A 10,694-nucleotide genomic window follows, 5' to 3' on the forward strand; every position below is an offset into this window, starting at 1 on the left:
CAAGCACTGCTCCTGTATGTGAGGCCATTTGGTTAAAAAAAAAAATGGTTCTTTGAGCACAATTATTTTACTACCATGGCAGTCAATCAATAACTGAGATGGCTACTAAGTAACGAACAGGCCAGTGGTATATTTGGAAGGCACAGTGTGTGTGTGCACTAGAGAATGAAGAATAAATTGTACAATTAGCTGGGCATGATACCACACACCTTTGATCCCACCTCTCAGGAGGCGGAGGCAGGTAGATTGCTGTGAGTTCCAGGATAGCCAGAGCTACATAGAGAGACCCTGCCTAAAATAAATAAAATAAAAATAAAACAAATAAATGAATAAATCCTACAAATAAATATGAGTCTATTTGTTCAGTGAACCATCCAATGGTCTGAAATATTGTATGTTAGGGATTGGTTCAGTGATTCTATGTATCAAATAATAAATGCTTCCCCTCTCCAAGATCTGCCTGCCATGGCTTTCAGATCCTCATGTACACCAAATGGTGCCATATAAATACTGTTCCTCAATTTAAAGATATTGGTTAAACAAATGTGGCTACAGCCAACTACTAGGGAGAAGAGAGGTAGGCATGGTTTCAGTTGCCAGGCTATGTGTAGCAGGAAATTATAAACAGAGACATTTTCAACCAAATAAGCCCTTTTTGGATCTGCGGCTAAGGTTTTGTTAATTTCTCCAAAATAGTTGAAAGAAGCTCTTTGCCAACCTTCATTGATTACCCATAGAGACATAATCTCATAATCTCAGCATTAGTATAATGTAGTAAGAGTTCTGCCAGGTCTGTTCCTGACAATTGATATAATCTCTTTTTTTTAAGTTTGTGTGCTAAGAAAATCCATTCCATAATATTATCTTTGTATAACGAGCCAAGTAGGAGAATGAGTTGAAGGCAAAATAACAAAAATGCAATCAAGCACTGTAGTGATCTTATGGGGGGTGTCTGCCCCACTCTAGCCCATTCATTTCCTGAATAAAAGACACAAAATGCTGTAATTTATTAATAAGCTCTTGTACTGGCTGGTTTTGTGTGTCACCTTGACACAAGCTCGAGTTATCACAAAGAAAGGAGCCTCCCTTGAGGAAATGCCTCCATGAGATCCAGCTGTAAGGCATTTTCTCAATTAGTGATCAAAGGTGGGAGAGTCCATTGTGGGTGCTGCCATCCCTGGGCTGGTAGTCTTGGGTTCTATAAGAAAGCAGGCTGAGAAAGTCAGGGGGAGCAAGCCAGTAAGAAACACCCCTCCATGGCCTCTGCATCAGCTCCTGCTTCCTGACCTGCTTGAGTTCCAGTCCTGACTTCCTCTGGTGATCAACAGCAATGTGGAAGTGTAAGCTGAATAAACCCTTTCCTCCCCAACTTGCTTCTTGGTCATGGTGTTTTGTGCAGGAATACAAACCCTAAGACACTCCACAGCTTACTAATGGCACTATGCTTGGCAAGTTCTGAGCTATTCTAACCTGCATCCCAGTCGTAGGTCCCATGTTATTTGCTGACCAAATCTTATTGTATTTGCTCTGCTCCATTTATGTCTTCAGGGTAATTTTCTCTTTGAAACAGGCTCATGGTCCATCCTGCCTCATGGTGACCTCCTTCTGAGAGACCAAGTTTAGACTCCATTTTAGAGAACCCTACCTAAGATTGAACTCAAGTTAACTAACAGGCTGGTACCTAACACCAGTTTCCAGGTTAACCCCCCCACACACACAAGACCTACATCTAACACCAGTTTCAAGGTTATTCCCCAACAAATCTACACCTCCAGGTTACAAGCCTGATTCTGATACTTCACTTCCTAATAACCACTAATCAAGAGAAAAACAAAAGTTAAGTTTATGGTTTGGTTCCCAGCACTAGCCAATCATGTTAAAGGTCATAATGGCCCCCCATTCAGATGTATACCAGGTTAGATAACCCCTTCTTCTTCTTCTTCTTCTTCTTCTTCTTCTTCTTCTTCTTCTTCTTCTTCTTCTTCTTCTTCTTCTTCTTCTTTTTGGTTTTTCGAGATAGGGTTTCTCTGTGTAGCCCTGGCTGTCCTGGAACTCACTCTGTAGACCAGGATGGCCTTGAACTCAGAAATCCTCCTGTCTCTGCCTCCCAAGTGCTGGGATTAAAGGCGTGCTCCACCACCGCCCAGCTAACCCCTTCTTTTAAAAAAAAAAAAAAAAAGATTTATTATTATATGTAAGTACACTGTAGCTGTCTTTAAACACACCAGAAGAGATCTCATTACAGATGGTTGTTAGCCACCATGTGGTTGCTAGGATTTGAACTCAGGACCATTCGGAAAAGCAGTCAGTGCTCTTACCCGCTGAGCCATCTCTCCATCCCATAGATACCCACTTCTTAGCTCTGTAAATACTTACTTGAAACTGGGCTTGGGGCCCCCTCCCATTCACTGGTGTGGCCCAGGCTCAAGCTTGAATAAAGAGACCCTAATGCACTTGCATTGGAATTGGCTCCTAGGTGGTCTTTTATGGTTCGCAAATATCTCATGACACAACACTTCTTCCTTTCTCCTCCTCCTTATGGTCCCTAGCTGAGAGCTCCCTGCTCAATCTCCAGTCCTGCCTTCCTCTCTCCTGCCCAGTCATGGGCTCCAGCCTCTTATTACCCGATCAAAGATTATTGGGGAGCATTCTGGACAGCACATTGGTCAGGAAAATGCCCATGTTCAGACTGCAACCTGATCTCCCGGGCCCAGGACTCAGCATCTGAACACATGGCACACAAGACCATATGCATCCCACACATGCATCTCGTAGTCTCTGTTCAGGAGAGTCAAGGATCTCTCTGCTTCAGCTGTTAATCATCTTGGACTGTTTAAGACTGAATCTTATTGTATCGCCTGAAACAATTACTTAACTCTTTGAGTAGTTAATTCAATGGTAAGCCATAGCCAATTAACATCTCTCCTTAATCCATGAGAATCATTAAGAGTTTGCAACTGACTTCTTCTGATCTGTACCTTTTTGTGGTTGTATTTTTTTGTTCACTTATTGTATAGTCAAAGAGTTAATAGAAAAACCCTGAAGGTTTTTTTTTGTTGTTGTTCCAGGAGCAACTTGTGACCCCCACCATGGCATAATTCTTTGTGTTTCCTTAAACATTTTCTCTAAAGTAACTCTGTCAGAATCAGTCAACAAAATATCATCCCTGTAATGATAAGTAACCGATTGAGGAAATTGCTTACAAAGCATTTCTAGAAGTTGTTGCAGCAAATATTGTGGAGCTTCCAAGGGCCCAACTGAAGGATAACGGATGAGGGACCGACTGAAGGTTAACGGATGAGGGATCGACTGCAGGATAATGGATGCACAGAGACTTCCCTATAGCTTAAAGCTGTAGGCTCTTGGTGGACAGTCCCTTCACCAGCTCACCTAAATCAACCTGATTTCCAGGCCTACCCCCACTATGTGGCTTGCTGTTTCCCCCCCTGTTCCACTCCAGTTTCCCTTCTGTGGCAGCTCTTGCCATATCACCTGCACACCCATGGAAGCCTAGGCCTTCTTTCTGGTTTATATTTAGAAAAACCTTTTCCCTTAGAGATGCCTTGTTCACAATTTTGTTACAAATGACCAAATTCCCCACAATTAAAGCACCAAGAATTTTGAGATCTGAGACTGAAATCTGCTTGGTCACAGTCTCTTTGCTAACGACTGCATTTCCTACGATTGAAGCACCGGGCATTTTGATATCAGTGACTTCTAGCTATAGCCTGACCTATGATATTAGCATGGTACATGTTAGAAAAAATATCAATCATATCTCCTTGTCCATAGGCCCTGCCTGTACCTGTAATGGTCTAATGACTATTTTACATCCGATATTGCATTTTCATATACCAAGGTCTCTAACAAGGTCTTGTGTCAGGGCCTGATACAACTTTGCTCACAGCTGAGACTAATCTTTGTTAAAAAAAAAAAAAAAAAAATCGGGGCTGGCGAGATGGCTCAGCCAAATAAGAGCACTGATTGCTCTTCTGAAGGTCCTGAGTTCGGATCCCAGCAACCACATGGTGGCTCACAACCACTCTTAATGAGATCTGACACCCTCTTCTGGTGCGTCTGAAGACAGCTACAGTGAATTACGGCAGAGCGAGCGGGGCCGGAGCAAGCAGGGCTGGCAGAGGTCCTGAGTTCAACAGCAGCCCCACATATGATGGCTCACGGCCCTCTGTACAGCTACAGTGTACTCATACACATAAAGTAAATAAAATAAATAAAAAGAAAAATCAATGAAGGCTTCTTCAGACTCTTATATAATAGTCTTTGTAAATGAGTCGGATTCCCTCCCCTGCCCCCAACCATCTCCCAGGCTCCTCAGCTTGGTCCCAAGCTCTCAAAGCCACTAATCGACATTGTTCTATTACTATAGAACATTGTTCTATTACTATAGACAGTGTCATCTGTTCTTGTCTATCAGAGTACCACCCTCCACCCAGCAACTGACCTTTTACTATATTCTCTTCCCTGGCTCTGTTTCGCTGTTCACCATTCATGGCCCCTTCCCTCCACCTTGTTAACCATTGCAACACAGTACAGCTGTTAGCAATCCCTTCCAGTCTTGGGGAAGAATTCTATTTTGAGTAGACCAGTTATTTAGATCTTGTTCTGCGGAAGGCAAGTGCATCCCATCTGAATCCACATCTGAGATCTCTCATTGCTTCAGGACACTATTCTGTCTTGTCTTGACCTTGTTATACGCCATACAGACACATGCAGTCCATATGCAGTCCTTACTCAGTTCATTAACTGACATGTGCAGTGGGACTACTGGCAAAGCTGATACTGATCTTGTAACCCTGGGCTGCCCATCCTTCTACTCTGGTTGGCTTGGGATTAACCCTCAAAACAGGCTGTTTCATCAGCTTGTCCTGCCAGCCTTTCAGCTTTTCTCTGGCCTCACTGCCCTCTGGTACCGTTTATTTCCCTCTTTCTGGATCTGAGAACCTCCCCAACTCTTGCTCAGTCACTGGGACTGAGTGGTTTTGTTCCCCCTTTTCTGGTGCTTCTTGCCTGCCCCCCAAGTGCTTCCACATGTACCCGCAATTTTTCCAGTTGCGCAACCAGTTCTGCAACCCGTTCAGAAATAAGGGCAGAGTGATCCCTTCTGTTTTCCCATTTCAGCCGTTTTTTTGTTTCTCTGGCTTCTTCATTTCCACCTGCAATTTTTCCCGTTGTGAAGCCATTCTCCCCCCAAACAAAATAAAAACAAAAACAGGCAAACAATAACAACAAAAACAAAGAAGCCAAAACAGAATATAGGAAAAGGAAGGAAATCAATCAGGACATTCCCCCCCCCCCCCGGGGATGTCCCAGCAGCAGCCACAACTATTTTCATTCCCTGCCATATTGTCTACGGCGTTTCAAATCAACTTTCCCATTTTGCCTAGCCCCACGTCGGCGTGTCCCTTGTAGCTGGTATCTTCTACTTTGTGAGTTCTTCTGTCTTCAATCCTTCTCCATCCTTTCATCCCCCTAACACTAGATAAGAGGAGAGAGATGGAGAGGCGAACACATGAGGCAAACCCTCATCAGCTGCTGTGGACAATCTGCCCCAGAACAGGTAACACCTGGGATTAAAACAAAAACATTTGGGTTTTTTGCTCTCAACTTAGAGGTTAAGAACACTGGCTGCTCTGCCAGAGGTCCTGAGTTCAATTCCCAGCAACCATGTGGAGGCTCACAACCATCCGTAATGAGATCTGGTGCCCTCTTCTGGCCTCAAGCATACACGCAGGCAGAACATTGTATACATAATAAATAAATCTTTAAAAAAAAATCTTATAGAGTTTCTGTGTTTTTTAAAAGAAACTAAAATTCCAAAACTATCACTACAGGGTCTCAATATGCAGCCTTGGCTGGTCCTCCCTATAGGACCTACCTAACTATGAGACCAAGAGAACTGCCTGCCTCTGTCTCCTGCACTCTGACATCACAGGTGTGTGTCACTATGCCCAACTTAAAAGAAACTCTTGGGCTGGTGAGATGGCTCAGCGAGTAAGAGCACCGACTGCTCTTCTGAAGGTTTGTGAGTTCAAATCTCAGCAACCAGATGGTGGCTCACAACCACCCATAATGAAATCTGACACCCTCTTCTGTGTACTCATTTATAATAATAAATAAATCTTTAAAAAAAAAAAAGAAACTCTTAAAAGACTGGTTGGCAATATGGCTCCTTTTGTAGCCACTAAACTGTGTGCTTCCACCAACCATTTCACTGACAACTGGCCCAGCAACATGGGCTACCTTCTAAGCTGACTGGTCCTACTGCTGATGAGCATGATATGAGTCTCTGGGAATCAGCCTGAACCTGTGTGTAACTTTCTTTTGAGGAGATCAGCTAGTTAACTTCCTGGGGAATAATGATAATTGTCTATGTATTAGTCAGAGTTCAATAACTGCTATACCAACCAGGTAATTGTGTCTCTGTGACCAGATCCAAGGGAGACCTTCCCTAGGAACTTCTACTTCAGAAACCCCAAGTCCCTAAACTCACTGGGTGTTCTTCAGCTTTTGTCTACACTATTTTAAAGCTCATGCTGACCTCAAATGCAAAGCTCTGCCTCAATGATGGAGTGCCGGAATTCCAGGAACGCACTAGGCCTAGCCCTATTCTGAAGTTCTTTTACTTTTGTTTAAAATCTAGATTTATCAGTTTTTTTCTTTAAAATCATTGCCAGTATAGGAATCTAATACTGTCCCCAACAATTACCAACGCTGTACTATTAGAATTTAGGGATTTGGTAGCTGAGAGGTTTTTTTTGTTGATTTGTTTTGTTTTGTTGTTGTTGTTTTGAGACAGGGATTCTCTGTGTAGCCCTCGCTGTCCTGGAACTATTTAGACCAGGCTGGCCTCCAACATACAGAGATCTGCCTGCCTCTGCCTCCTGAGTGTTGAGATTAAAGGCGTTCACAACAATGCCGAGCTTTGCACTATCAGTCTGAGAACACCACATTAACATTGCTTGCTATCTTTAGCGAATAAGAAAGATTTTATGATTTTCTGTGTCCGATACATATTAAAAGCCAGGTGCTACAGAAGTGAACAGTGGCTAAGATCACTCATTGCTCTTGCAGAAGCCACAGCTCTTAACACCCACATGAAGGCTCACAATTACTGGTAACTCTGGTTCCAGAAGATTCAGTGCCCTCTTCTGGCCTTCATGGGCACCAGGGACTCATGTGGTGTCCAAAAATATATGCAGGCAAAACACTTATACACAGAAAATGAATAAACCTTTGAGAGAGAGAGAGAGAGAGAGAGAGAGAGAGAGAGAGAGAGAGAGAGAGAGAGAGAGAGAGAGAGAGACAGAGAGAGACCTGATCCAGGGTGAGAAATTAAAAGAGAAACCTGATCCAGGGTGAGAAATTAAAAGAGAGATCTGATCCACAGTGAGAAATTAAATGACTCTTCGCTCAGGGGAAACAGGATCTTACTCTGCTGCCCAACTAGCCTTGAACTCCTAACTCAAATCATCCTCCTGCCTCAGCCTCTTGAGTAGCTGGGACTACAGGTGCTTATCAGACTCTTTACAGAATGTTTGATCCCGATGATTCCCTAGTTGTAAGATCAGAATCCTACCGATGTACCTCATAGCAGTATACCTAGGATTAAGTCAGTCCGTGAGTTTAAAAGTAGCAGGATGCCTCAGCAGGTAAGGGGGCTTGCTCCCAAGACTGCTAGCCTTAGTTCAATCCCCAGGGCCCCATCATAAGGAAAGAGAATGACTCCAAAAAGTTGCCCTCTGACTTACACATGAGCAGTACAGCATGTGTGACCTTTTCCCCAAATAAAGAAGAAAATGTTTTTGTTTTTGTTTTTTAAATAAGATAAGTGAGCTGGGCAGTGGTGGCACATGCCTTTAATCCCAGTGCTTGGGAGGCAGAGACAGGTGGATTTCTGAGTTCGGGGCCAGCCTGGTCTACAGAGTGAGTTCCAGGACAGCCAGGGCTATGACACACTAGGGTGTGGCCATCTTTATCCCAGGTTGTGGCTCTCTGTTTTGAGTCGATACTATGAGTCTGAGTCTACTGCTCTTCCCAAGGCACTGTGAGCTTCAAGATTTTAAGGTAGTCTTTTCCTAAGTGTTCATCCTGTTATAATAACCAGCCTGCCTGTGTTTCTCTGTTATAATAGCCAGCCTGCCTGTGTTTCTCTTTCTCCTTTCTTTCTATTAAGGCTTTAAAAAAATAGCTGGTAAAATAGACAAACCATTTGCTATATTACCTTTCAATCTATAATTCAGTGGTATTAAATATTTATCTATTTTTATTTTATGTACATTGGTGTTTTGATTACATGTATGTCTATGTAAGGGTGTTGGCTCCCCTGGAGCAACAATTACGAACAGTTATGAGTTGCCATGTGGGTGCTGGGAAGTGCACCCAGGTCCTCTGAAAGAACAGCCAGTAGTTACTGAGCCATCTCTCTAGATCCCTCAATATATATATATATATATATATATATATATATATATATATATATATATATATTTGTTTGTTTGGTTTGGTTGTTTGAGACAGGGTTTCTCTGTGTAGCCCTGGCTGTCCTGGAACTCACTCTGTAGACCAGGCTGGCCTCAAACTCAGAAATCTGCCTGCCTCTGCCTCCCAAGCGCTGGGATTAAAGGCGTGCGCCACCACCCACCTCAGTATATTAAAAACATCCACATTTGTGCAACGTATTTTCAGAACTCTTGCCATTTCACACTTAAACTTTGGGAAACATCTTTCCACTTCGCTGAGCCCGGTCAGTCACTATGTCCCTGTCTGCTTCCATGAACTTAACTGCTCCAGATACTTTGTATATAGTATGTGTATGCATATGCTTATAGTATATGTCTGTATATACGTATATGGTATAGGTCTATGCATGTAATACGTCTGTGCACATAGTATATGTCTATGCATATGCTTACAGTATATGTCTGTATATACGCATATGGTATATGTCTATGTCTATGCATATGTATGTAATATGTCTATGCATATAGTAAATGTCTATGTATATGCATAAAGAATGTTTATGCCTGCATATGGTATGTCTATGTATATGCATATGGTATGTCTTTGCTTATAGTATGTCTAGGCACATATTATGTCTATGCATATGCATATATCACATATATGCATATGTATAAAGTATATGTCTATGAAAATAGTATATCTATGCATATAGTACGTCTATGCCTATGCATATCTCAATGCATATGCATATGGTATGTCTATGAATATGCATATAGCATGTCTATGCATATGGTATGTCTATGTCTACACATATAGTATATTTCTATGCATATGCATATAGTCTATGCATATGCATGTAGTATATGTCTTTTGGGATTGCTTTATTTTACTCAACATTGTCTTCAAGTTTCATCCACACTGCAGTATGTGCCAGAAGACTTCCTTTCCTGTAAAAGCTGAAAACTATTTCATTGTACATAAAACCCACCTTATGTTTAGGTATTCACTTTCTTTAAAAAACTGTTCTTTGAGGGGCTGGAGAGATAGCTCAGCAGTAAAGAGCACTGACTGTGTCGGGCGCCTCTTTCCACCCATTGGAAATAAGGAGGCAACAACGAGCTCTTCTCCCAGCAGTTTAATCAGGAACCTTCATTTTTACTTCTTCTCTAGCTAGCTTCTTTTATATTCTTCTATATCTTCTTCTTACATCTTACTAGTTACATCTTTCTACTTTCTTCTTACTTACTCTTATTTCCTACTTACTCCTTTTCCCTACATCTTACTACATACATCTTACTTCTATCCTTACATCTTACTTCTATCTTTACATCTTACTTACTCCTATTCTTACATACATCTTACTTCTATCTCTACATACTTACTCACTATTCTTCCAGCCCCCAGCCCTTGTGGGTTAAATACTTTCCCTGGTCCCAATCAGCACCAGCTATGTGGCAAAGCATAATAGGCTGCGGGAAATCACGCCAGCTTGCATCACAAACTAGAGGCACACAGCTTCTCCAACTAAGGCTTGTTTATCAATGCTCTCTGCTCTGGCCGGAGACCAGGTGTTCAATATATATATATAGGGTGGCAGCTGCAGCTCCCCACAGACTGCTCTTCTAGAGGTCCCGAGTTCAATTCCAAGGAACCACATGTGGCTCACAACCATCTGAAATGGGATCTGAAGCCCTCTTCTGGTGTGTCTGAAGACAGCTACAGTGTATTCATAAAAATAAGATAAAAAATGTTCTTTGGACTTATTTTCTGTTTGGGTGATTTGCTTGCATGTGTGTATGTGTACCATATGCATGCCTGGTGACTGAAGAGGTCAGAAGAAGACACTAGATCCCCTGAAACTGAACTTGCAGTTGGTTGTAAATCCACCATGTAGGTGCTTGGAATTGAACTTGGGTCCTCTGCAAGAACAACAAATGCTCTTAACCACTGAGCCATCTCTCTAGCCCCTTTAGCCATTCATTTGATGGACACTGTCTTAGTTAACTTTTACATCTCCGTGGCCAAATGCCTAACAAATACTTAGCAGGTTAAGGGAAGAGAGGTTCATGTTGGGTCACAGTCCATAGAACGTAGTCCATCAGGACAAGAAAGGTACAGCAAGTGGAGCAGCTGTAAGCAAAGACACAGGAGTGTGCGCAGACCAGGCAGGAGTGTGCGCAGACCAGGCAGGAGTGTGCGCAGACCAGGCAGGA

The sequence above is a fragment of the Mastomys coucha genome, unplaced genomic scaffold (assembly GCF_008632895.1).
Source record: "Mastomys coucha isolate ucsf_1 unplaced genomic scaffold, UCSF_Mcou_1 pScaffold7, whole genome shotgun sequence".
In the NCBI taxonomy this organism is placed as follows: Eukaryota; Metazoa; Chordata; class Mammalia; order Rodentia; family Muridae; genus Mastomys; species Mastomys coucha.